The sequence below is a fragment of the Rhodamnia argentea genome, chromosome 3 (genome assembly GCF_020921035.1).
Source record: "Rhodamnia argentea isolate NSW1041297 chromosome 3, ASM2092103v1, whole genome shotgun sequence".
NCBI lineage: Eukaryota > Viridiplantae > Streptophyta > Magnoliopsida > Myrtales > Myrtaceae > Rhodamnia > Rhodamnia argentea.
This window is the reverse complement of record NC_063152.1, coordinates 3,540,678-3,568,449: the sequence shown is the minus strand read 5'-3', so window position 1 is coordinate 3,568,449 and position 27,772 is coordinate 3,540,678. Positions and strand designations below refer to the sequence as shown.

Genomic DNA, 27,772 nt, shown 5'->3' with positions numbered 1-27,772 from the left:
CTTTAGTGAAATGAATTGGTGGACGTTATTGATAATACATTTGGCAATTTGAGGTGCCGTGATAAGTTCTTCAGATGGCAATATGGATCGACGCCCTCCTTTCATTTTCACATAGTTAAATTCTATCTCTTTCTTACTAAATTGTGGTCGACCTGACTCACTTGCTCAAACAAGAGTTTAAGTTTCGGAACTAGTGCCTGCCCATGGTGCTTTTGATTACAAAGCATGCACTTAGGATAAACTTTCTTTGACAATTTCCACACATCTACCATTGTATAACTTGATGGATTGATAATCTTTATGTTAACAAAGCATGCACATAGGATGAAAATTACAATTAAGGTGGAAATAGGGCGTGGGACAAGGTGGGAGTAGCATTGGAAGCTGCTCTCCCCTGTGTTTTAGTCAACAAATACTCGACCCGCACGTTCTAATGTATTATAGGATTATAGGTTAGACGGAAGACATCCCGTCGAAGAACCTAATTACAATCAACTCCACCAAAATTTCGGGCATTCTCAAGGTGCTAGTAGAGAGGACCACGGACAAAGAATCTCGTGTTCCTATAATTACAATCAACTCTCTTCGGATCAAGGAAGGACAAATCTTAGGGTTTCCAAGAGAGCTGTGGTTCCGCTTGAGACGCCGAGATGACCCCCACGGATCGAGCAACTCCCTCCTTTATCTTTCGAGAGGAGTTACATGCAAGTATTTTGTCCTTTTTGTTCAATTAAATCATGTAAACCATTTTATTGGATCACTAGTGTGCAGAGATAGATTACCGACAGCTAAAATCGTCGCACAATGGCTACCTACAATTGATATCTAGTGTGATTTCTGCAGTGCTAGTATAAAGGACAGATCATATTTGTACAAGTAGCATATGGTGCTGTACCCTAACACTAGGGGTGAGCAACTTCCCGTCCGATTCGGTTCTCGAGGAGAACCGAGAATAGAACTAGTGGTCTTAGTTCCCAATTTTTGAAACCGTGGACCAGACCGATGATTCCGGGAACCGGATCAATAACTCGACCAACCGGTCCGGTTCGATCTCCGAGGGTGCAATGGGACCGGTAACCCATCACAGGAGAGATTTAAAGAAGAAAAAAAATAGGAGGAGACCGTGGAATAAGGAATTGTACAAGTCATAGGGATCTATGTATTTGAGAGATATTTTCCAGCATTACTCTCTCTCTCTCTCTCTCTCTCTCCTGTTGATGTATGTTTCGTCTATTTGTGACGGAAGAAGGAAAGAAGTCTCTGTCTCTCTCTCTTTGTTGTTTTTTTTTTTTTTTTGGTAAGGTCTCTCTCTCTTTGTTGTTGATGTATGTTTCGTCTATTTATGAAGGAGGAAAGAAAGGAGTGACATGGGAATGGGGTCATTGGCCTTTTACTTTTTGTAGAGGAGGAAAAATTTATTAACTCCATTCTGATATCATATTAATTCATCACTCCACGCATGCTTTGCAAAATTTAAAATCCGTGAATAAAATGAGTGAACCCAACAAATCAGAACATCCCCACGAATTTTTCACGACCTTGGTCCACCATTTTCTTTCTAGCTTCACAAATGTAATTATTAAGAGGATTTAGCATCTTTCGGATTTATGTCTCTTCCAATTTCCTTAAATTGACGAACATGGCAATGTGGTTTGAGATATCCACCATGATTATCGGGAAATAAATTGGTAGCCATAATTGATCAATATATGGGGCTATTTGTGGTGCCCCGAAAACTTCTTTATCTCTCTTCCAATTTCCTGAAATTGACCAACATGGCAATATGCTCTAAGATATTAACCAGATCTTTACTTAAATGAATTTGTGGACTTGATTGATCAGTACATTTGGCAATTTGCAAGGCCAAACTTGTTTAGATGGCATAAGTCGAAATTGAAAGCAGAAAAACTAGGAAAATTACCAAAAAAAGTCCCGAACCCGTTGTAATTGTGCCAATTTAGTCCTAAACCTTTTAATTGTGCCAATTTAGTCCTAAACATTTTGATAACTTGCTAATTTAGTCCTAAACCTTTCAATTATGCCAATTTAGTCGTAAACCTTTTGAAATTTTGTAAATTTAATCCTAAATCTTTTAAAGTTTTGCAATTTTAGTTATACACCTCTTATTTGAGTAATTTGCCGGAAGGATTAAATTGGTAATTCATGAAAAAGTTTAGGACTAGTTTGGCAAATCATTAAAAGGTTTAGGATCAAATCCACATAACTGAAAGATTTTGAACTGAATTGGCAAGTTGTCAAAAGGTTTAGGACCGAATTGGCATAAGTGCAATAGGTTTAAGACTTTTTGGACAATTTTCCCCCGAACAACCCAATGGAAAGTCATGACCAATGTCAATGTCTTTATAATCCTCATATCTGCCATTGTATAATTAGACAGCTTGATCATGTTTATGTTCCTAGCAAATTACAACTTTGGCCATATCATATAGTCGACAACAAACAAAAGTAAGAGAGCTCGTCATCCAAAAAATAATTCCACAAGGTCGGGTCATCTATTTTTAGTTTTTTAATTTTTTTCTTTTGCTCCATTTCCTTTTTTTATTTTTCTGCTTTCATCTTCCTCCTACCCTTCTTCATCCTTCCATTGCCGATGTGGTGACCAGGGCGAGACTAGGCCGGCGAGGTCAACCTTGCTAGCATTGGGTGAGGCTGGTCATGGCGAGGCGCCACCTCTCCTAAAACTTGCCCGGGCATGGCGATTGACATGAGCTTCGATTGCTCAAATTCGTGTTCGGTTGAGGGTGTGAGGATTTGGGAGAATGTGGTTTGGATTGAATCTTCATGGGGTTGTGTAATTTTGAGCAGGCTTCCCTTCATGGACGAGAGCGATGGAGACCGGAGGCTCCTTTACCATCACAGTCCCCTAGAGTTCGTCTCTTTGGAGTTTGAACGCATGCCCTCTCTCTCTCTCTCTCTCTCTCTCTCTCTCTCTCTCTCTCTCTCTCTCTCTCTCGCCCGAATCACCCAATCTCGAGGACGAAGCCATGAACTCAAATATTTGGGGGCACCCAATCCCTACTGTTTCCCTTGGCAAGCGCGAGCCTCGCCGTCCATGCCAAGGCTGCCATGGCTGGCCGACCTTGCCAGGCACCGGTGAGGTTGACCTCACCGTCCTAGCCTCTAGCCGGTCGCCACATCGATGATGAGAAGGATGAAGAAGAAAGGGCGGGAGGAAGATGAAAGCAGAAAAACAAAAAAGGAAATAGAAGAAAAGAAAAAAATTAAAATAAATAATTTTGAATATTAAAATATTAATAAAAATTATCCATGTCGGCGTCAGTGCCGGCCGTCATACACGGCACCGCCGGCCAGCGAAAATCATCGGATGGACCAAATTGGCACAAATGCAAAAGGTTTGTGACTGAATTGTCACAAAAAAAGTTTTAGGATTGAATTGGTAAAATTAAAAGGTTTAAGACTAAATTGATAAAAGTACAATAGCTTTAGGACTTTTTTGACAATTTTTACAGAGGTTCTAGGTGAAGGACGCTCGAAAAAGAGAAGAAAAGAAACAATATGGAAAAAGGGAAAATTAAAAAAGTAATTTGAAAAAAATATTATAATATTATTAAAAATTATCCATGTTAGCGCCCACATCCACGTCATCACCGGTCATCATCCATGTCGGCGTTGATAGGCCAAAGTTAGTCAGATAGACCGAATTGGAACAAATGCAAAAAGTTTAGATTAGGTCCGGTTGGGTGGTTCCCACATGAAATTGAGAACCTAACTGGTACCCATTGGTTCTAGCAAATTAGAACCGGGAATCGGACCGGTACCATGTGGGAAGCATCCAAAATCAACTGACTGGATACGGACCGGTCCAATTTGGGTGGATTCTGATTTTTTGCTCACCGCTGCTCTGGACAACCATAACCATATAGGCCCCTATTTCTCCGTCTTGATCTGGAACAAGGCATATCTATTGCTGGGTCAATTTATTTTGCAAGTTTCTTAAAATTAAAGTAATATAGATATGCATTGACAAGAGCTGTATACCATCTTTATAAAAAGCAAAATCCAATCGGAAGTGTAACTGTTCGTCACTGGAATACACACGTTCCAGAAAGCCCTGACCAAATGCGTGCTATTTCTTTCATGCAAGGGGTAGAATCTTCAATTGGACCTACCAATGGCCCATAAGAGCCATCGGAATTCACCTACGGACCAAAAAAAAAAAGAACGGCAGGCTAACGGTGGATTGGTGCCGAACTCCCGCAAGAGCTCCCACAACTCGTCACTTGACGGCTAACCATTGGAGACTTCATGGCCTTTGGTGGAGCGGGCACCTCATGGCAGTCCGCCGCGTCCAAGGAGGAGCATGGCATGACGAGCTCCGTGGCCAGTGATTGTTGAGCATTCTTGAGCCCAAGTTACCACAACCGGAGTTCTTCAGCTTATCTAGAGGAACAACCATACTTGCATGGGATAATGACACAATTAGTCTTTGAAAATTGGCCCAATGTGCAATGTGATCTCCGAACGATTAATCTTATTTAATGTAATCCTTGAACTTTAGTTTAATGTTCAATGTGGTCCCCGAGCTTTTAATTTGTTCAATGTGCTCCCCGAACTTTTGCTACATATGCAAGTAGTCCTTAAGCTATATGCAAATATTAAATGTTATTAATATGGACAATATTGAACGTCATAATATAGTCAATTGTCTATATTGAACATGTACCAAAAGTTCAAGTGCTGAACAAATTAAAAGTTGGAAAAAAATAGATGAATTAAAAGTTCAAGCACCACATTGCCCGATCATATTGCATATAGGGCTAAAGTTCAGGGATCGTATCGATCAAATTAAAAATTTAGAGATTATATTACATATTGAGCCTAAGTTTAAGTATCATTTGTGTCATTTTCTTTACTTTTATCATGCTAACTGTTGGTGTTGCTCTTGTATCAAGAGCTGGACATACTTCCACTTATGCTAGTTTTGGGAACCTCATCAAAGGCATAAAAACACCTCAAGTACTAATATTTATTTACGGCACTCATTTTGATGTCAATATATATATATATATATATATTTGGATCACTTAAGTATCTTTGATTAGAAACAACAAAAAGCTTAGTTTATCAAGTCATTGTCCAGATAATTAGGGAGTCGCCATCCACGACACAAGGTAAGATAGATTAATTCCATGGCCAAATTAAAAATTTAGACCTTCCCTCTATGATAGGTGTGGACCACGGATTGTCGCTAAGTAGGTTATTTTCAGCTTATAAATTAGGTTAGATCGAAGTCGAGAGCTTGAGAGAACCATGGATTTGATTAGGCAATTGTTTTTCTTCCTAATTTAAGATATTGAGCTAATAGTATGTGATCTCTAGGTGTAATTTGTGGTCGGCCTTTCAACTTGCAAGTGCGTGGATGCTGATTATATCTAGATGCCGTGAAAGTATCGGGAAAGTTCGTGCATATGGGAAAGTTCCCTCTAATTAAATATTTGTGGTGTTGAGCACGCATTAAAAGGGGAAAAATAAAAATGAGAATTACCTAAACAAAAAAAAAAAAAAAACACGGGTAGTAATTTTTAAAGTTGCGTAAATGAGTAGGGTACTTGTTTTCTGAGTGGAGCAAGTGAAACTGAGTGGGTGGATGAAAGTTGATGTTAATTTTCTTAAGGGTAATTTTGGAATGAATAAAAAGTTACTCGAATTGGTGTTTTGTTTTAAATATGTGGTATTCTATTCGTTGTTGGGAAACAAAACAAAAATATAATTTTGGCACCACTGGCTTCCACATCGGCGATTTTCTAGCAAAATTGATCAAATGGTCTGAAATGGTACAAGTACAAAAAGATTTAGGACTAACACAATAGGTTTAGTACTTTTTGGTACTTTTCTCATTCTTTATTTGCCCTAGGTAATATGCCTTAGTAGCCAAAATTGGTAGGCTCATATAAGCACGAAAAAGTATATTATGTGACTGTGATATTAGACATATCAACATGTTTATCTCTAAATCAATAAGCGTGCACATTTTAGGGCTTGTACATCGTTATTCTATTTTCTATAAATGGAAATGCTCGATTTTTCGCTTATATATTGATTAGCCAAACATACCACATAAGTGTCAAGATATAAGTAGGTACATAGTAGAGTTTTTATAATTTAAACCCATATTTTTTCATTGGTAGTTTGGGCTTGGATTCATGAATAACGACGACTATATATACTCTTTTTCACATGTAATTGAGTGATGTTACGAGAGATGCATTTGTTAATTATAGTGAAATCCCCTTTTAGATGTAGGCTTACTTTAAGAGTGAGCCAAAATAAAATCTCGTGTCTTGATTTCTCTTTCTCGCTTTCATGCTTTACTTTGTTGAGATTGTGTGCCAAATCCAAACAGTACATATCTAAAGTCTTTTAATAGATATTAGATTTGAAAAAGAAAACAAGAGAGAAGTTCATAAGATTTAATTTATTAATCATTCAACAAGCTTTTTTAATCTTACAGGTAAATTTAAATAATTAATTAGGAATAATGGTCTCAAGTTCAATTAGGTCATTCAAAAGACTGAAACAAAATGGCACTTGAAGAACATTTAATGGTAGGCAAATCCAGATACAATAAAAAAAACTAAATTTTCAAAGGGAAAAAACTGAAAAGTCTTCATCACAAAAAAAAAAAAGAAAAATTGTTATTGGTGTGTTCACTTAAACTTTGACTTTAAAATTTGGTATTTCCATACTCAAAAATGGAAAACAACCCTAAGTAATCCATAGGCAAATATCACCAACGCCAATAACAAGAAGAAACTAAGTACATGGGAAAGTATCGGTGCAAGGCACTTTTGCTTGCGAGAATTGAACGCAGCTCCCGCAAGAGCTCCAACGGCTCGTCGCTCAACAGCTAGCCATGGAAGTCTTGATAGCCTTCCATGGAGTTTGCACTTCATGGAGGTCCGCCACCGCCGGGAGGCGAGCACGACGTGAAGAAGAAGGCCCCTTTGGCAACATGAGTTACGAGCCGGATTACGGCGTGTTTTACGCTCGGTGCTCACCCTCTGGCGTCAAACTCCCCATGTTGTCACGGTTCCACGAACCGTAGTAAACCATTAGGAAATCATCCATATCACTCTTAAAACATATTTTTTGCCATTCACATATGAGTGTTTATATATCGAGTATAGCCTGTTCCTTAATCTTTTTAACGACATTTATCAACTATGTGAGACATCATTAAAAAAAGTTCGAGATACTACTTATCTAAATTGATAAAGAATGAATAGGATAAAGCTAGTTAAAAACCTAATTGTTATGAATAGTGTTCATGCTTTTTCACGTTATAAGGTTAGAAGTATACATCCGACTTGAAAGATGTGGGATCAAAATAGGGGAAATTGTCTTCTTAAATCTATTGTATAGCTGCTAATTCAGTCCTAAATTCCTCAATTTGGTTAATGCAGTCCTAAATTTTTAACGATTTTCCAATATAGTCCATGTGGTATTTTAGCTGGAAATCGCCGACGTTGCGGTCTATAGGCTGTTCAACCAACGATCACAATAGATGATTTTTGTAAATTTTTAAAAAGTTTCTCAATCTTTGCCCTTATTCATTTCCTTTTTTCCCCCTTTTTTTCTTTTTTTTACTATTCATCTTATTCCCTATGGCCGAGGCCCAAGAACTAGTGGAGGGAAATTATATATAAATAAAAAGAAGAAGTTAAGAAAAGAAAAAAGAAAGAAAAAAATGTGAAAAATGCAAGAGATTTATAAATATGGGAAAAATATAAAAAAAATTATATATCTATTGCATTGGTGCCAATTCAATCATAAACCTTTCAATTGGTCGAATTTAATCCTAAACCTTTTTGTACTAGTACCATTTTAGTCCTCCAACCAATTTTGACTGAAATTCACTAACGTCGACACCAGCTGTCCGACGTGGTACAACCGGTGAGGCTAGGGTGGCCCCGGGCAAGGCCATCGCGGCCTCAAAGGCCCTTACCTAGGGACTTCGCAACCACGGATGAGGCAGCCCTCACCATCGCCCATAGAGGGCCGGCCAACTCTTTCCAGCAGCCTTCCCAGTTTGGCTGGCCCTTGCCCAATAGCGGGTTGCCTACGATCCTCGTTGGCTACCGTGAAAGAAAACAGGAAAAAATAATTTTTAAGAAAATAATGTTTCTTTAAAAAAATATTGAAAAATATCCACGTTAGTGCAAGCCGCACCACGTAAGGCCGCCGGCATCCGCATCGCTGATTTTTGGTCAGAATTGTCCCGATAGACTAAATTGGTCCAATTGAAAGGTTTATGACTGAATTAGCACTAATGCAATAGATTTATGACTTTTTAAGTACTTGTCACTTGTGAAAACAGTCCATGTCCAAGCTGGTCATGCCAGGTAGGATGGATGGCTATGATTGGACCGTCATATCGGTGATTTCCAGCCAAAATTAGCCGGATGACTACATTGGCATATTGTCAAAAGGTTAAAAATTAAATTAGTCAAATTGAAAAGTTTAGGGCTGTAATTATCCTCAATCTTGGGTTACCATCTTTTTTTCTAGCATCATAATTGTTATTATTAAGAATATGTAGCATTTTCCAGGTTTATGTCATCTTCCAATTTCCATAAAAATCGACAGCTATATCAATTGGTTTGGAGATATCAACCATAACTTTAGTGAAATGAATTGGTGGACGCAATTGATAATACGTTCGGCAATTTGAGGTGCCGTGATAAGTTCTTCGGATGGCAACATGGATTGACGCCCTCCTTTAAATTCCACTTAGTTAATTTCTATCTCTTTCTTACGAAATTGTGGTCGACTCGACTCACTTGCTCAAACGAGAGATTAAGTTCCGGAACTAGTGCCTGCCCGCAGTGCTTTTGATTACAAAGCATGCACTTAGAATGAACTTTCTTTGACAATTTCCACACATCTACCATTGTATAACTTGATGGATTGATCATCTTTATGTTAACAAAGCAAGCACATAGGATGAATATTACAATTAAGGTGGAAAGAGGGATTAGGACAAGGTAGGAGTAGCATTGGAAGCTGCTCTCCCTTGTGTTTTAGTTAACAAATACTCAACCCACACATTCTAATGTATTATAAGATTATAGGTTGGCGGGAAGACATCCCGTCGAAGAACCTAATTACAATCAACTCCACCAAAATTTCGAGCATTCCCAAGGTGCGGGTAGAGAGGACCACAGAGAAAGATCTCGTTGTTCCTACAATTACAATCAACTCTCTTCAGATCGAGAAAGAACAAATCTTAGGGTTTCCAAGAGAGCTAGGGTTTCTGTTTTGGATGCTAAGATGGGCCCCACGAGTCGAGCAACTCCCTCCTTTATCTTTCGAGAGGAGTTACATGCAAGTATTTTTTCCTTTTTGTTCAATTAAATCATGTAAACTGGATGACTAGTTTACAAGGATAGATTACCGACAGCTGAAATCGTCATACAATGGCTACCTACGGTTGATATCCAGTGTAATTTCTACAATGCTAGTATGAAAGGCGGATCATATTTGTTCTTTAGTGTGAATGGACAAGTAGCATTTGGTGTCGTACCCTAACACTAGGGGTGAGTGACTCTCGGTTCGATTTGGTTCTCGAGGAAAATCGAGAATAGAACCAGTGGACTTAGTTCCCAATTTTCGAAACCGTGAACCGGACCAATGATCCCGAGAACCGAGCCAGGAACCCAACCAACTGGTCCGATCCGGTCTGGTTTACGAGGGTCCAATGGGACCAGTAATCTATCGCAGGAGAGATTTAAAGAAGAAGAAAATAGGAGGAGGCTGTGGAATAAGGAATTGTACATGTCATAGGGATCTATGATTAGAATTTTAAACGAATTATTATAATTTGAGAGATATTTTCCAGTATTACTTTTGAACAACATTCACAATCATGTAGTGATCCACTTCATCTCTCTCTCTCTCTCTCTCTCTCTCTCTCTCTCTCTCTCTCTCTCGTTGATGTATCTTTCGTCTATCTATGAAGTAAGAAAGAAAAAAGTAGCATGGGAATGGGGTCATTGGTCTTTTCCTTTTTGCAGAGGAGGAAGAGGTTAAGGCCATCACAATTCAAAATTAAAAAAAGATAAAAATCGATCGATCCAGTCTAGGCGGTCCAATCCGATTCTGTACCCCTGGAACTAGGAACCGAACCGAACCGAACCGAACCGCCTAGCCATTGGTTCCAATTTTAAGGAATGAAAACCAAACCACCACCTTTTGTTGAGGCGTCATCGTCTCACGTCGGTCTACTTCGTCCCGTTCGATGTTCTTCTGATCTGATATCATGGCCGACAAACAGCCAATTGTTCCAACCGACCAAGCGAATGCTAGTGCCCCTGCTACTGCCATTACGGCAGACCCGACTGTTGCGATGAAGCGGCTCTTGACCGACCAGGCTGCGCCGCCGCTCGTTGAACCTCCCGCTACACCGATTGCTATCAAGCTTGATGGCAAAAACTATGGCGTATAGTCCCAGGTTGTTGAGATGTATGTCTCGGGCAAAGACAAATTGGGCTATTTGAATGGTGGTTCTCCTAAGCCCCCTTCTACTCGATCCTTTTTTCGACAATGGAAGACCGATGATTCTACGGTAAAAGGTTGGCTTATCAATTCTATGGATCCAGCCTTGATACCAAACTTTATTCGGTTTCCTACTGCCAAAGCCGTATGGGATTCCGTGGCAACGACCTTTTTTTATGGATCCGACACCTCCCAAATCTATGATCTTAAGAGGCAAATTTCTCAATTGAAGCAAGGCGATGGACCCATCGAGAAATATTACAATGATCTTCAAGGGCTCTGGCGTGAGATTGATTTTCGACGTCCTAATCCTATGCAATTCTCGGCCGATATTCTAATGTACAATGCCATTGTCAATGAAGATCGAGTTTATACTTTTTTGGATGGTCTCGATGATCGCTTGGAAAATGTTTGTGCTGATGTTCTGAAGATGGATCCATTCCCCACTATTGAGCAAGCTTATGCCCGGGTCGGGTGAGAGGATATGCTCCATTCCGTCATGCTCTCCACTCTCGTCGGGGTCACCTCCGGTTCCGCCATGGTGTCACAGCAGGGCAAGGGTAATCCGCATCTCCAGTTAGTGCCTTCTACCCCGGGAGCTCGCCCTAGACCCGGTAAGCCAATTCAATCCGAGGGGTGCTCTCACCGTGGGAATCCTAAACATACAGCATCGTCTTGTTTTAAATTGCAACGTTATCCGGACTGGTGGGATGATTTTCAGACCAAGAAGAAGAAACAAGGCTCACAGAAGGGGCGAAATGGAGGATAAACCTCTTTAGTGACTAGCGGCTTGTCATTAATTCCCATGGAACCCGAATTTGCTAATGCCAAATCTCCCGAAGGTAAATATGGGTTTGTCTTTGCTAACGGACGTGGTGATGATCATCATGGGTGGATAATTGATTCTAGTGCCACTAATCACATGACTCCGGAATCGGGTGATCTTATTACATCTACTACACCACGTCGAGATCATATTTACAATGCCAATGGGCATAGCTTTCCAGTGACGGCTGGCGGGCGTGTGTGCATCACACCTTCTCTCCCTCTATCTCATACCTTACTTGTTTCTACATTGTCTAATCGTCTATTATCAATTGGACAGCTTACTAGTGAGTTAAACCGTGTTGTGCTTATGTATCCCGATTTTTGCCTGTTTCGGGACATTCTCACGAAGGAGATTATTGGGCATGGTACTAAGAGGGAGGGGCTGTATTTCATGGATGAAATTACTTTTGGAAGGACCTATCATTCTCGTGGACAGTTAGCTTAAGAGAAGGAACTTTGGTTATGGCATCGTCATTTAGGTCACCCATCCTTTGGGTATTTACGGCATTTATTTCCCAAGTTATTTCATGGTCTATCAAACTCTAGTTTTCAGTGTAATACATGTATTTTGGCAAAAAGCCATCGTACTTGCTTTCCTCCCGGTTCGAATATCGGTTCCACTCCTTTTTCCTTAATTCATTCCGATGTATGGGGTGCGTCTCCTATTATTACTGTATTTCGATGGTTTATTATCTTTATTGACGATTGCATACGTATGACTTGGCTATATTTGATGAAACATAAGAATGAGGCTGAAGCTATCTTTCGGACTTTTCACCGTATGATTCGGACTCGGTTTGGGGCCAAACTTCACGTTCTTTGATCAGATAATGGTGGCGAATACTTAAGTAAACCTCTTGCAGCTTATTTTCGGGAACATGGTTTGATACATGAAACTTCTTGCCCTCAGACTCCTCAGCAGAATGGTTTTGCTAAGCGTAAGAATCGCCATCTTCTTGAAACCACTCGAGCACTGTTGGAGGGTGGCCATGTTCCCCATCGTTTCTGTGATTCTGCCGTAGTCACACCTGCTTATTTATTGAATTGTATGCCTTCCCGCATTTTGAACTGTCGCATGCCAATGCAATCGCTTGCTGCCCATGTGTCTCTCCCTTCGATTCTTACATTGCCTCCTAAGGTGTTTGGGTGTGTCGCTTATGTCCATCTTCATAAAATTTAGTGGACCAAACTTGACCCTTGTGCGATTAAATGTGTGTTTCTTGGCTATGGCCCTTCTCCGAAAGGGTACCGGTGCTATGATCTTGCCGGGAAGTGCACATATGTCACCATAGATGTAACATTTATTGAGACGGAGTCCTTTTTCCTTCCCCCCCGGTGTCCTGTTCAGGGGGAGACTAGATGTAGAACCATACATTGGTGGGAGGTTAGGACCGCGGGAGTGACGGATGGGTGCGCGCGGCCGCACAATTCTAAGGCTGAAAATTTTGAACTACTACCTTACGATAGTGAGACAAGCGCACAGCCTAGGCGGCACGAAGCGGTGGTGTCGCAACCTAAAATTCAGGTTGAATTCCGGGTTAATGGATTACCAAATTAATTAAATGAATTAATTAACCTAGCCCGAGCTCTCCCAAGCTCTACCAATTCGCAACTTAAGTTCACATGACTTCAATCAAAAGATTTTCGAGTTTTGGAGCCGCCACTAATCTTTTTCGGAAGGTAGATTAGATACCTAAATAAAGTATGGGAGAATACTTTATTTTCTCGCTAACCGAGTTTTAGGTTCGGAGACTTGATTATGTTAATTTTTCAATTAACACCCTTTTTTTTTTTTTTTTGGTAAGGTAAGAATGTATTGAACTTTCCAAAAGGACTAGGTACAAGAAGAGAACCAGACACACAAAAACCATGAACCATAAATGGCGCCATCGGTGCCGGAGATGGTTCAACGGTGATCCGGTTGCAAGATACATGCGAATGTATTGGACGCAATACCCGTCAACAAGCGGACCGCAAGGGAGAGGGCAGCGGAATACAAGATTACAAAAAGGCGACACAAATAAAGAGAAAAGAACAGCAACAAAAGGCGTGGAAATACCGAAAGCGAGGAAAAACCAAACGCCCCAATACACCCGAACTAGCAAGATCCTGGAACCGAGGATGAGTAGCTCCAAAACCAAACTCCAAAAACTTGCAGTAGCTGCAGCAAGACAGCAGTGGACCAGCTGTACCGAGGCATTCAGCACCGATGGTACGTGGAGGAAGGGCTGTGAGTTGACACGGCATAAAGGCAATGATCCACAGCACCCATAAGCTTCATTTGGAACAAACCTCTGAGAAGACCATCCCTAGCGGGAGGGATATGCGCATTCCGTATCGTATACCCACGGATATATGAGTCGGTGGGAAGAAAATGCAACAAACGAGCTAGAGAATGCAGCCTAGCCTTGGTCCATGGAGGTGTAAATGCAAGCTCAGCTTTCTGCGAAAATGGTGGGAGAAAGGGTCCAATTCCTCTGTATGCTTCTATTTCGAGGGTTGTCACAGATGGGGGCCATAGACACGCCTTTGTCCTTCACCATTTTAGTGAGGTGCAACATCATGGCCGGTATAAAGAGGCCTTTGTTTCGGAAAATAATGTTATTTCTCTCAGTCTAAATGATATGGCATAACGCTCCAAAGGAGAATCTAGCAATGCGGTGCCAAAAAGATCGGGTACTGTCTGTTTGTTTGATCCACCGTATATGGCCCATCCATGATCGATTGCACCAGGTGAGGTTGCATTTAAGTGCCCACTCCTCTGCAAGGCCGCGAGTGATGGGACACCGAAAGTACAAGTGGTTGACTGAGTTTGGTGTGTTCCGGCAAAAAGCACATACCCCATCATCAATCCCGCGATCTTGGAGTAGTAGTACCTGCGTGGGAAGTCGGTTGTGGCAAGCAAGCCACATAAGGAATGCATGCCGCGGCACCAATGTTTTGTCCCATATCAGCGAGTGCCGGTGGGCACGTTGCCCTTGAATTCGGACGAAGTCCCAAGCCGAAGAGACCGTAAAAGTTCCCGAGGTGTGAGGTATCCACGAAAATTTATCTTCCTTATGATCTACAAGAGTAGGTGATGGGCCCAACCACCGTAGTAAGCCATCAAGTGTGGTGGATGGAGTCCAATCCGAATGGTAGAACTCCCGAACCGTGACCTCACGAGGAATTCTCGAACAATAAATGTCGCCAGCCGTAAACTGTTTGAAGAGTGGGCCCCAGTAGTGCCAATGATCAAACCAGAAAGATGTGGAGTGGCCATTGCCTATTTTCCATTTGAATTGCAAGTAGAAGTCGTACCAGAGATCTAGGATTTTCTTCCATGCCCAAGAACAGATGGTGGGTCTGCTGCAAGTCCAAAAGTTGGAGTTTTTCAAGAACGTAGAATGTATCCACTTGCACCATAACGATTCTTTGTCGGTAAAAAGAATCCAGATATGCTTTAGAGTAAGTGATGTATTGCAATCCAATAGCCTTCGAATACCGAGGCCCCCCTCATCCTTGGGGAAGCAAATGTTCTTCCAAGACACCTTAGCACCCCCCACCCCCAAGTCCGGGCCTTTCCATAAGAATTGCCTCAAGATAGTCTCAATGTTACTGAGGGTTGATTTTGGGAGGGTAAACACCGAGGCCCAATACACGTGGATAGAATGCAGCACCGATTTTACCAATTGCAGCCGCCAAAGATAAGACAAATACCTTTGGGTCCAAGCCCGTACTCTGCGCGTCACAACATTGACTAGTGCATGGCAATCAGTTTTAGAGATCCTTGATGCAATAACTGGAACTCCTAAGTACCGAAATGGTAGCTTGCCTTCTTGAAAGTGGAGGCAATCCCGAATCTGTTCCCGAAGGGTGTTGCTGCCTCTAGAAAGGTAGATTTCACTCTTGGAGTGATTCGGTTGCAGGCCGGACCAGCTGGAAAAGAGCTCAAGTCCATCTTTTAGAAGTTTGATGGTGCCGAGATTACCTTCGGCAAACAGAAGGACATCGTCGGCAAAGAAAAGGTGTGTCACCCTAGAAGATTTGCACCGCCAATAATATTTGAAGTCCGGTAAGGTAGTCTTGGTGTGGATGATGCCGGAAAAAACTTCCATGATCAATGTGAATAAATATGGAGATAAAGGATCACCTTGTCGGATACCACGCTTGCTTGGGAAAAATCCATGTAGCTCTCCATTGATGGCAACCGAAAACTTAGGTGTGGTGACGCATTCCATGATGAGCTTGATTATATAATCCGGGAACCGGAAAGCTTGAAGGACCAATCTTATGAAAATTTTCTTGATTGACAAATCCAATTGATTTCAATGAATGAATTAAGGAGCAATTTATTTTTGTTTGGATTTTTTTATTTAATGCATGTAATGAAAATGCAACTAGATGATATGCAATGTAACCATATGCAAAGTCTAGCTATGGGATGGTATGATAAAACGTTATATGATGAAAATAATTATGCATGATGACTAAAAAAAAATTTTAATGCAAAAAAAAATGTGAATTCTAATCTATGAAATCTAAACTATATGACATGTTATAATGATAGGGATACACACATTGAGTGAAACTTTGATGAAATGCTCTAGCCTAAATGTCGTGAAAAAAAATAAAATTGATGCAAAGACAAATATGAGCCAAATTTCATGATATGTAACCTATGTGGAATATGCTAATGACATAGAATACATGGATGGCAAGAAAATAATGCATGAAGAATTAAACTATATGGTATACAAATGAGACATCATCACTTTCCATGAATTTTTTTATTTTTTTTTAATGATTTTTATGATTTTTTTAATGAAAAATGAATCAAATAAGAATATAATAAACCTTGAGCATAATACACCTTATAATCCGAATTTTTCCGATGAGTTCGCTTCGTACCCGGGAGGTGGGGTCAGAAGGTAATTTATTCACGTTGTACCCCGGGGGTGGGGTTAGATAGTGAACTCATATATTATGAAATTTGTCAGTCCCGTCCCAAAGTTATGGGATAGGTTAGACAAATTCATGTGCGGATGACGTCGTACTTCGGGGGTAAAGTCGGATAGTCATCCACAATGCACATATTCCGAGGGACAAGGCACAAGGGAGCATGTATTATACTCAAGGTAGATTATAAAAATATTTGAATTAGACTAAGGTATAAAAAATTAATTTCTCGGCCAACTAGGGGTAGGTGCCAAAATTTTAAAGGGGATAAGCCCCTATCCGCAAAGGATTCACATATCTTTTAAACTTAGAAAAATTATCTTTTGAGATTTGGAAATTTGGTCGCGGATGATTTTCAAAGATTAGATAAGCACCCAATTCAATCAAATCTTATCTCTAATCAAACATTATCCACGGACCAATGAGGTGATGCTATCTAGTTAAACTCGTGATTAAAGATATCGTTAAGATAAAAAGAAAGATCATCGCGGCAAATCGAAAATTTATCCGTAGCATGTGTATAGCAATTCGGTCATGATAGGATACGAATGCCAGAAGCCCGATTTATTCAACAACACGTGAGAATCATCATACAACTACATGAAAAAATAAATCAACCAACCAGCTCGGGGTAATCTCAAGCATAACATGTAGACTTCGGCCAAGATGGTGCTTATGTGTTGAAAATCTCTTTAATTCATAAAAATTTCAATCCTTTCCAATCTGACTTAGACAGCAAAATGATGAATAATTTCTACTTCAAGAAAAGAGTTCTTCCAATTAAAGTCATTCAACTATCAAAGTGTTCCAAATAATTCCACGACCAAATCGAAGCACACATCAGAGATCAGACCTTTATGCACCAATAACCAATTTTCAGCTTCATCACGATAGTTAACAAAAGAGCTTAGTTTTTTTTTTAACCTTAATCGCCAATCATATGTGTTCATAAAGATTTTAGAACAACGATGCAAATTTTTGTGTAAATATGCATAGATTAGCAAGTAAAGGTTTAAAAAAATACCTCTTTCCGAGTCAAGATCCAGCAGACGCAGCTTTGAGATTATACCTTTTGGATGACAATAGAATCAAGGCTAATCGATCTTAACCAGGGGCTGATCAGGGGCTGATCAAGGGCTGGATAAGCGATGCCTTCACACTTGGCTTCGGCCTCTTGCTCAATGCGGCAGTGGAGGAGCGGCTGGATCGATGGAGCCCTGAACGATGGCAGCTAGTTGGGACGATGGCAAACAACCAGAGCTATATGAGAGAGCTGAGATGGTTGTCGAAAGGTTGAGCGCGCTGAGGACACCGGTCTGGTGATGATGTGCGCAGGTTTCGGACGCCGGAGAGATGCCTACGACTAGGGAACTGTCTCGACCACGGGGGAGACCATGGAACCCTCTATTTTTCTTGATCTGCTCTTCGAATCTTGCTCTTCAAAGTGCCAAAAATTTTTAGTGTTGCTGTTCAAAAAAATAGCTTGCTTCAAGGGTTGTATAAATAGAACTTTAGTCCGACAATCCTAGTAGGAGTAGGAATTAATCGAGACCATTGGATTGCAAATCCTAGCTAGAGTAGGACTTGTCATTAGCCATTGGATCGCAAGAGTCCACATCTACTACAACTCTAGCTAGATAGGTTCCCAGGATTGATCAAACTCTTAAATTTTTTAAGTTGGAAGAGATCTAATCCCCTAAGACTCCTAGGATCTTCGACTAAGAGAAGATAAGGGTGATGATGGCCGAATTTTTGGTCCTCCTCGTGGGTTTATGACTTCAATTGGACCTTAATTAGCAGACATGCCTAACTAGCTACGGCCCTCCCATAAACAAAATGGGCTGATTTTGAGATTAAATCAAAGTTCCATGCCCATATAAAATTCGGCACCTCCAAATCTTAGCTCATGGTCAAATTTTTAAATGAACGAGTGGGCTTGTTTCAAATTTTCATATTTAATCAAGGCCTTTTTCGAATGTTGACAGTTAATAAAAAGCATTTATTAAACAATTTGGCTCAAACGGACTGAAATGAGCTTTTGAAATAGATCCAATTGACCCATAAAAATTCGGCACACTCCCATGCCTTGGTCGTAATTTTTCAGACCAAGTTCAATTCAACCGCTTGTCAAAATTAAGCTCGGTTGACTCACCTCTGACCTTAAATGCAAATGACTTGTATAAATATGCAATGCATGAAAAGTCATTTTTTAGAGTATTATAACTAATTCTCATTTTATGCTTAAATAAATCATTTTCTAAAAATCAAAATTTAGGTGTCAACAAGTGGCAACCGAGCTACGACCGCACGATCACACACTCCGGACTATACAGCTGTCCAACAGCAGTGAATTATTGTATGGGTCTCAACAGGTGTCAACCGATTCATAGCCGTAGTAGCCTCCCCCGTCTTCACCCTCTTCGCCCTCTTCAGTACCACTCTAAGCTCCCGAGAATGTACCCGAGGTAAGTACTTCTACCGTACTTGATTCTTTTGAAAATACTGATGTGCTTACTGGTTATAAACTACCTAATAGGCATAACAGGGGTAAACCGCCGAATTGATATTCTCCGGATGTAGAGGACCGTTAGTCTCGATACCCTATTATAGACTATGTGTCTGCCAAGAGGCTATCCACACCACTACAAGTCTTCGTGTCCACGGTTTCCTTAGTTCAAGTTCCAAACAGGGTTAAAGAAGCCATGAAGGATCCGAAATGGCTTCAAGCGATGGAGGCAGAGATGGAGGCGTTGGAGAAAAATCGAACTTGGAAACTTGTTGAACTACCAAAGGATAAAAAGCCGGTTGGATGTAGGTGGGTGTTTACAATCAAACATAAGGCAGACGGCACTATTAAGAGGTATAAGGCACAACCGGCAGCTAAAGGGTATACACGGACTTATGGGGTGGATTATCAGGAAACATTCTCTCTAGTTGCGAAATTAAACACTATAAGAGTGTTGTTATCTCTGGCTGCAAACTTGGACTGGCCTTTGCATCAATTCGATGTGAAGAATGCATTTCTTCATGGAGATTTAGAGGAGGAGATCTATATGGAGCTTCCACCTGGATACAGATGCGCAGATTAGCCGAACATGGTTTGTAAGTCGGAAAGATCATTGTATGGGTTGAAGCAGTCCCCTTGTGCATGGTTCGGTCACTTTAGCTCGGCTATGAACAGGTATGGATACTCCCAAAGTAATTCAGATCATAATTTGTTCTTAAAAGGTGCTCAAGGAAGAATAATGGCTCTTATCATATATGTAGACGATATGATTATTACAGGCAATGATAGTGCAAAGATTATAAGACTGCAGGAATTATTATCTAGGGAGTTTGAGATGAAGAACTTGGGAGGTCTGAAATATTTCCTCGGAATCGAGGTTGCTAGATCGAAGGAAGGTATTTACTTGGCTCAGCGGAAGTATGTTCTTGATCTTTTGACCGAAGTTGGCATGCTTTATTGTAAGCCTGCAGATACTCCTATGGTACAAAACCGTAAGCTTGGAGAGTACCCCGATCGGATGCCTACTAATAAAGAGAAATATCAAAGGTTAGTAGACCGATTGATTTACTTATCACATACACGTCTTGATATAGCTCATGCGATAAGTGTGGTGAGACAGTTCATGCATACACCTAGTGAGGATCATATGAGTGATGTGCTGCGCATCATTCGATATTTGAAGTCGGCCCCAGGAAAGGGGTTGCTATTTGCAAAGAATGGCCACCTTGAAGTAGAGGGCTACACGGATGCGCATTGGGCTAGAAGTGTGACAGATAGGAGGTCTACATCAAGGTATCTTACATTTGTGGGAGGCAACCTTGTTACATGGAAAAGTAAGAAACAAAAAGTTGTAGCTCGATCTATTGCAGAAGTTGAATTCGGAGGTGTAGCAAATGGATTATGTGAACTTCTATGGCTTCGAAAGTCGCTAATCGAGCTCGGATATCCACCAGGTTTGGAAATCAAATTGTTCCGTGATAATAAAGCAGCCATAAACATTGCTCATAATCCAATTCAGCATGATAGAACCAAACATGTGGAGGTTGACAGATATTTCATCAAAGAAAATTTGGATGCAAAAGTGATTCAGTTACCATTTGTCAAGTCTCAAGACCAGTTAGCCGATATATTGACAAAGGCTGTGTCAAGTAGAGAATTTCATTGCTCATTTATCAAGTTGGATATCAAAGACATCTTTGCACCCACTTGAGGGGGAGTGTGGTCGTGAGCTATTTTAGCCTATTTGTTAGGAAGTTTTATTGTATAGTATACTTCCTAGTATAAAATCCTTCCTATTGTATATCTCCGAATTAGGGTTGTCACATATCCTATATATATATATATATATATATATATATATATATATATATATATATGATAGGATTGAGTATTGTAAATGTACAGAAAAAATATTCATTGAATGAAAGAAAAGTTTTTCTCTTCAAGCCGATGAGAGAAAATTTGAGATCGATCACATGACGGTGCACCCGGTCGGATTTTCTTCACTAAAGTAATCACATTGGCTCACATAGTAACCCCCGCTCCCACCTTGGCACTCGTAAGCCGGCCTTCCGCATCTGTCGTAGCACATCGCCGGCCTCCCATGCCCATGATAATAACATGGTGCCCCACCATACCCTTCATAGCATGGACACCAGCAGACCCCCACCATCGAATACATTGGCACCGGCGGGTAGCCCGGCATTGGCTCTGGCCCCTTCGGGGGTGGTGGCTATGGAGCCGGCTGTGTTTCTATAAACTTCATGAGGTATATAACTTGGCATGAAGCCCATTTTGACAAATCATATTTGGTCCAAATATTTTATATGCAAAATCATACTCCAAAATTCACGTAAATGCATGCTACATGTCATGCCACGTCGTATTTTACTATAATTGATTTTATTACTATATAAGCGAGTGGTTGTCTAGCAATTACGAAAACAACTTCTCAAGCATTACTGTGGTAATTGCTAAGGTATATAAGCGAGACGCTGACCATGTATTTCGCGTTCGATCATAAAACAAATCTACTTTAAACCTATTTCGACAAATCTTTAGTTCCCTTACGGAAGTCACGACCTCAAATTTCCATTTTTTTCTTCTTCTATTTTTTTTTTACTCCCCACAGCTCAATCCATTGGCCCCTACACCTCACGGCACAACCTCCAACTTTGTGCCCTCTATCACCTTTTCCTTTTCTTTTTTTTTTTTCTTTCTTCTTTTTCTCTTTTGACCTTTCCTCCTCCCTCAGCCACTTTCAATCAGAACATTCCTCAATCCTTCCCAAACAGAACCATATATCACTTTTACAGGAGCCAAGGACGCCAACCCGTTACCTTCCCCTATAGCTCGGCGACGACTCAACTCTGTCTCCACCCAAGGCACCCACGGTTCAACACTTGTTTACAGCAATTCGGGAACACTAGGCCTAAATCGGTAGCCGAGAGGGCTTGCGGCACCGCAAAAATTCAATGCAACTCCTTTGCCCGACCTCCCCTCCTCGTCCTTGCATCGTCTGTCATGTCCATTCCCCCTATCTTACCATTTTTTTTTTTCTGATTGAAACACGGAAAAGTTAGGCTCACAGTCGCCAATGGACACGAAACCAAGTCGCTCACCCTATATCCTCCATTTACCACCATCCAGCAACTACCCATCGCTTAACCACGAACTCGGTTCACCATTCTCAGTTTCACGCAACAGACCTTAAATACACTAAACTCACGGCTCTTTCCTCATCGCAACAGTAATCGAGTCCTCCAAGAACAACAAATACCCAAGCTTCTTCTACATGCAGACACACCTGACATCCATACGATGGCCACCTGAAATTCACCCACAAACCTACTCATCGTTACCATCACCCATTGCACGAACTAGCAAGCGGGTTAGGAAAATGACTTACCGGAATTTCGATTGCGCCTAAAACTGAGCTTGCTGGTTGCAGTCGAGCCGAAGCTTCTTTGTGTGCACGAACAGCCGAGGAGAAGAAGGCGTCGTTGGGGCTCCTCGGTGAAGACGACGAAGTGCAGCAACTCCAACAACTGGGTCTCCTTTTTGTCAATTTTAGTCATCAGACAGGCCAAACTTGCGGTTCCCCAGTCCACACTCAATTGGTACAGCTGGGAACTTGGGCCTTCCTCTTTCGCAGCCCAACCAGAAGAAAAAAAGAGGGTTTGTGGGCTGATCTACCATAGGTCCTCCTTTCCCCCTCAATCGGGCCCTCGCCCAGCTCACTTAGCCCGCACTTTTAAACTAGGCAACAACAGATCCGCTTGGTCCAAACCAATTGGTCTGAAAAAAAATCGGCCCACGGACCCTTCTTTCTCTTTTCCTTCTTTTATTAGTAAATATATATTTTTCCATTGGCCCAACGTTCCGCACCAACTCAAAATTAATTGGGGCCCTGATCCAAGTCGTGCGAGACTTAAACTCACCCAAATCAACTTTCCAATCCGTTTCGTCTGGTCCTCATTTATGAAGAACTATTTAAAATGGGGTGTTACAAACTCTCCCCCCCTAAATAATTTCGTCCTCGAAATTGTTCGTTTCCTTACATTGTTCAAGAAGAGACGGATATCGTTGTTTCATGATCACCTCACTTTCCCATGTCGCCTCCTCTTGATTATGGTGCTGCCACAACAATTTCACCAACGGAATTACTTTTGTCCGCAAGACTTGCTCTTTCCGATCCATAATCTTAATTGGGCTTTCTACATAGCGGACCCTCTCGTCGATCTCCACAAGATCGTGATCCAACACATGAGACGGATCCGCTCGATATTTTCTCAACATCGAGACATGAAAAACGTTATGTATGTTGGACATCCTTAGTGGTAATGCCAATTGATACGTTGCTTCCCCAATCTTTTCTAGAATTTCAAAGGGTCCAACATATCTTGGGCTTAGTTTTCCCTTTTTACCAAATCTGGATATCCCTCTCATTGGTGACACCTTTAAGAATACATGGGCACCCACCTGAAACCGCAATGGACGACGCCGATTAATCGCATAGCTTTTCCATCGCTTCTGCGCCGTCTGTAAACATTTGCGGATTACGATTACGGCATCCGAAGTAATCTGTACCAACTCGGGTCCTGTCAATTTCCTTTCGCCCACCTCGGACCAACATGCAGGCGTTCTACGGGCCCTTCCGTACAACGCCTCGAACGGTGCCATGCCAATGCTCTACTGATAACTATTATTGTATGCAAATTCCACTAAAGACAACTTTTCATCCCAATTTCCTTTAAAATCAATGGCGCATGCGCGAAGCGCATCCTCAAAAATCTGAATTACTCTTTCCTTCTGTCCATCTGTTTGAGGGTGAAAAGCAGTGCTAAACCGTAATTTAGTTCCCAACGCCTCCTGCAATCCTCTCCAAAATTTCGACGTAAATTTTGAATCTCTATTGGAGGTAATAGTAACTGGAACACCATGAAGTCGTATGATGTATCCGACATATAATTCTGCGTACCTTTCCATGGGATAGCCCACTTTCACCGCGATGCGGTGAGCTAACTTCGTTAGTCGATCAACCACTACCTAGATAGAGTCATAACCGCTTGACGTTCTAGGAAGTCCCCGAATAAAATCCATAGTAATATGTTCCCATTTTCATTCGAGAATGTCTAGCGGTTTTAACAAATCCGCAGGTTTTTAGTGTTCTGCCTTAACCTGTTGACATGTTAAGCACCTCGCCACATATTGGGCAATATCTCTCTTCATCCCATTCCACCGGTGGTTCCGTCGAAGGTTCCGATACATTTTTGTACCTCCAGGATGAATACTGTACTTGCTTCTATGAGCCTCATCCAGGACTTCTTCTTTCAACTCCTTGTTATCCGGTACGCAAATACGTCCTCGAAAACGAACTATTCCGTCCTCCGACAAACTAAAATCTGTTCGTTTTCCTTATAGTGCTTCACTCCGAATCTTTTTAATTTCTTCATCTACTTGCTGCAGGGTTTTAATCTTTTGTACCACTTCGGGTTCAATCCTGAGTGTTGTCAAAATACCCGTTATTTCATCAATTTCCAATTTAAACTCTAAATTTGGAATTTCTTCAAGTAAATTCCACGCTCATATCTGTAAGCTTGCTATTGACGCCGATTTCTGGCTTAAGGCGTACGCTACCCCGTTGGCCTTTCCGGGGTGATACAAGATATCACAATCGTAATCCTTCAATAACTCCAACCATCTCCGTTGCCTCATATTTAATTCTTTTTGAGAAAATAAGTACTTAAGGCTCTTGTGATCTGTGTAAATTTCAAATTTTTCCCCATACAGATAATGCCTCCATATTTTCGGTGCGAACACTATCGCTCCCCTAAGTCATGCGTAGGGTAATTTAATTCATACGGCTTTAGCTGCCTAGATGCATAGGCGATCACTTTACCATGTTGCATCGAGACACACCCAAAACCTTAATGGGAGGCATCATTGTAGATTACAAATCCTCCCGATTCTGACGGTATAGTCAATACCGGCATTGTTGTTAATTTCCTCTTCAATTCTTGGAAACTCCTTTCACATTCTGCATTCCATTCAAATTTCACATTCTTCCTAGTTAATCGAGTCAAAGGACCGGCAATTCTCAAGAATCCCTCCACGAATCTCCGATAATATCCCGCCGGTCCCAAAAAACTACGAATCTCCGTCACCGTGGTCGGTCTTGGCCAATTAAGAACCGCTTCTATCTTTGCCGGGTCCACTAACACCCCTTCTCCAAGAACGACATGTCCCAGGAAAACCACTCGATCTAGCCAAAATTCACATTTGCTAAATTTAGCATACAACCGATGATCTCTCAAAGTCCGTAGCACTAACTTCAGATGCTGCCCATGTTCCTCCTTATTCTTGGAATAAACCAATATATCATCAATAAACACGATTACAAACTTGTCCAAGAATGGTTTAAATACCCGATTCATTAAATCCAAATGGCATTACCAGAAATTCATAGTAACCATACCTCGTCCGAAATGCTGTCTTCGGAATATCCTCCTTTTTAACTTGTAGCTGGTGATATCCCGAACGAAGATCAATCTTGGAAAATGCGGATGCTCCACGAAGTTGATCAAACAGATCGTCAATCCTTGGGAGTGGATACCTATTCTTTATTGTCATCTTATTCAACTGTCTATAGTCGATACATAATCTCAAAGATCCATCTTTCTTCTTCACAAATAACACCGGTGCACCCCAAGGCGATGCACTGGGTCCGATAAACCCTTGATCCAACAGCTCCCAGAATCGTACCTTTAATTCTTTCAATTCTGCTGGAGCCATCCTATAAGGAGCTTTAGATATGGGCTCCGTTCCTGGTGCTAGTTCTATTGCAAATTCCACTTCCCGCTCCGGGGGTAGTCCAGGTAATTCTTCAGGAAATATATCCGGAAACTCTTTGACCACAAGTATTTCCTCGAACTTCTTTTTAGGCTTTTTCTTATCATTGACAATTGCCAGAAATCCGTAACATCCTTCATCTAGTAACTGGTAAGCCCCGACTGTCGAAATAAATGCCCTCGTAGCACTTGTCCCATTTCCTTGGAATTCAAAATTAGGCTCATTTGGTGGGCTGAAAGATATCGACTTTCCATGGCAATCCACCGTAGCTCGTTGCTTCTTCAGCCAATCCATACCAATAATGACATCAAAGTCATACATGACCAACACCATCGGATCAATCACCTGCTTCCTCCCTTCAATCTCAATCTCGCAATTTCTACATATTAGAGTAGACAGCACACTATCTCTCATAGGCGTTGAGACAACTAACGGTATTTCGACGTGACTACATTTCAATCCATGCAACTTCACAAACCAAGCGGATATAAAGGAATGTGTAGCACCCGTATCAAACAAAGTATAAGCATTATGGCCATGTATAGAGACGATACCCGAGATGACCCCCTTAGAAACCTTAGCTTCCTCTTGCGTCATGGTGAACACCTTTCCTTGAGCTGGCGGCCTCTGAGGATTTGGTCGTCCTCCTCCCATTTGAGATCCTTGAGACTGTTGAGGAGGGGCCAGCCGTATCTGCAGCTTGTTTCGTGGGTAATCTCTCACCAGGTGCCCCGCTTGTCCACATCCATAACATTTTCTTTCTGCTAGGCACCGAGAGGATCCATGAGATTTGCCACACCGGCGACACACCCCGGCAAAGTTGGACTTCCTTTCCAAAATCTGAACTCTACCTTGTTTACCAAGGTTTTCTCCATAACACTTCTTATTAGGATTAAACTGGAACCGACCTGAGTGCATCGGCCTCTTGCCACATCTATCATTGTCTCGGGTCACTGGAGTTGTCGACTCTATCTCATCTCCAATCATTTCTCGCTCCGCATACTGTGCCTTTCTATAAATTTCCTGATGGGTCAATGGTCCAAATGGTGCCAATTGCTTTCGTATTTCTGGCTTTAGGCCTTTCAAAAACCTCTTCGCCCTATCCTCGGCATGCTCAATGAGGCGAGAAGCAAACCTAAACAGTTTAGAGAACTTGGCTTCATATTCATCCACAGTTCTTTCACTTTGCTTTAGTTCCACAAATTCTGTTAACTTTCTGTCTCTAGCACAGCTGGAGAAGTACTTTTCATAGAATGCAGTGACAAATGTCTCCCAAACAATCTCAGTTCCTGTAGGGAACACAGTATTCTTCGTCGCCTGCCACCAGTACATGGTGTTCCCGTCCATTTGATACTCCGCCAGGATTATCTTATCCACATCAGTGCAATTTAGCAGCCTAAAAATTTTCTCCATCTCTTTAATCCATCGTTCCACTTCCTCGGGCCTTCCAATCCCAGTGAACTTGGAGGGCTTCAGTTTTAAGAACTGTTCCACTAGCTCTTGGGTACGGTGTTCTACTATTCCGGTGTTATTTGCAACTTGTTGTTGCGCTTGTTGAGGCATTAATGCACCCACTTGAGTCAATGCCTCTAATATGCCATCCACCCTTGGGTCATTAGGAACAGCTCTGGTCGGTGGTGCCTCAGCTCCACTCATATCCGCTTTCTGCAGACAACTATCTCTTAATAAGTAACAAGCTCAACTTGTCACTAACATCAAATAAGTAACGCAATGTTACTAAGACCTAACTCGTGGCGGGTTCTTTCGGAGGCTCTTTGGCCTTCTCTGGCTCCTTTGGCTTCTCGGGTTTCTTCTCGGGCTCCTTGGGCTTCTCCGGCTCCTTCGGCTTGTCGGGCTTCTTCTCCGGCTCCTTCGGCTTCTCTGGCTTCTTCTCCGGCTCCTTGGGCTTGTCAGGCAGGATCTCGACGCTCTGCACCGTCTCGCCACCCTTGCAGATGATCTTGTGCCGGATCTTCTCTGGGCTGTAGCACACGACGGTGATCAACACCGCGTTCTGCTTCTCATCTCGGATTTCTCTTGTTCACAAGTTAATTCATAGCAAGCTCAGCCAAATCAAACCAATCGAGTTCAACAGCAATCACTCATAAAGAA

General features: G+C 41.6%; 1 protein-coding gene and 1 pseudogene across 1 annotated transcript in view; both read right to left on the bottom strand.

The window, feature by feature from the left end:
* LOC115734079 (protein PYRICULARIA ORYZAE RESISTANCE 21-like) overlaps positions 1 to 27,772 on the bottom strand; it is a 47,117-nt gene that overhangs the window by 6,509 nt on the left and 12,836 nt on the right. The window lies entirely within an intron of this gene.
* Positions 1 to 27,772, bottom strand: part of LOC115730771 — a 44,223-nt pseudogene that overhangs the window by 15,768 nt on the left and 683 nt on the right.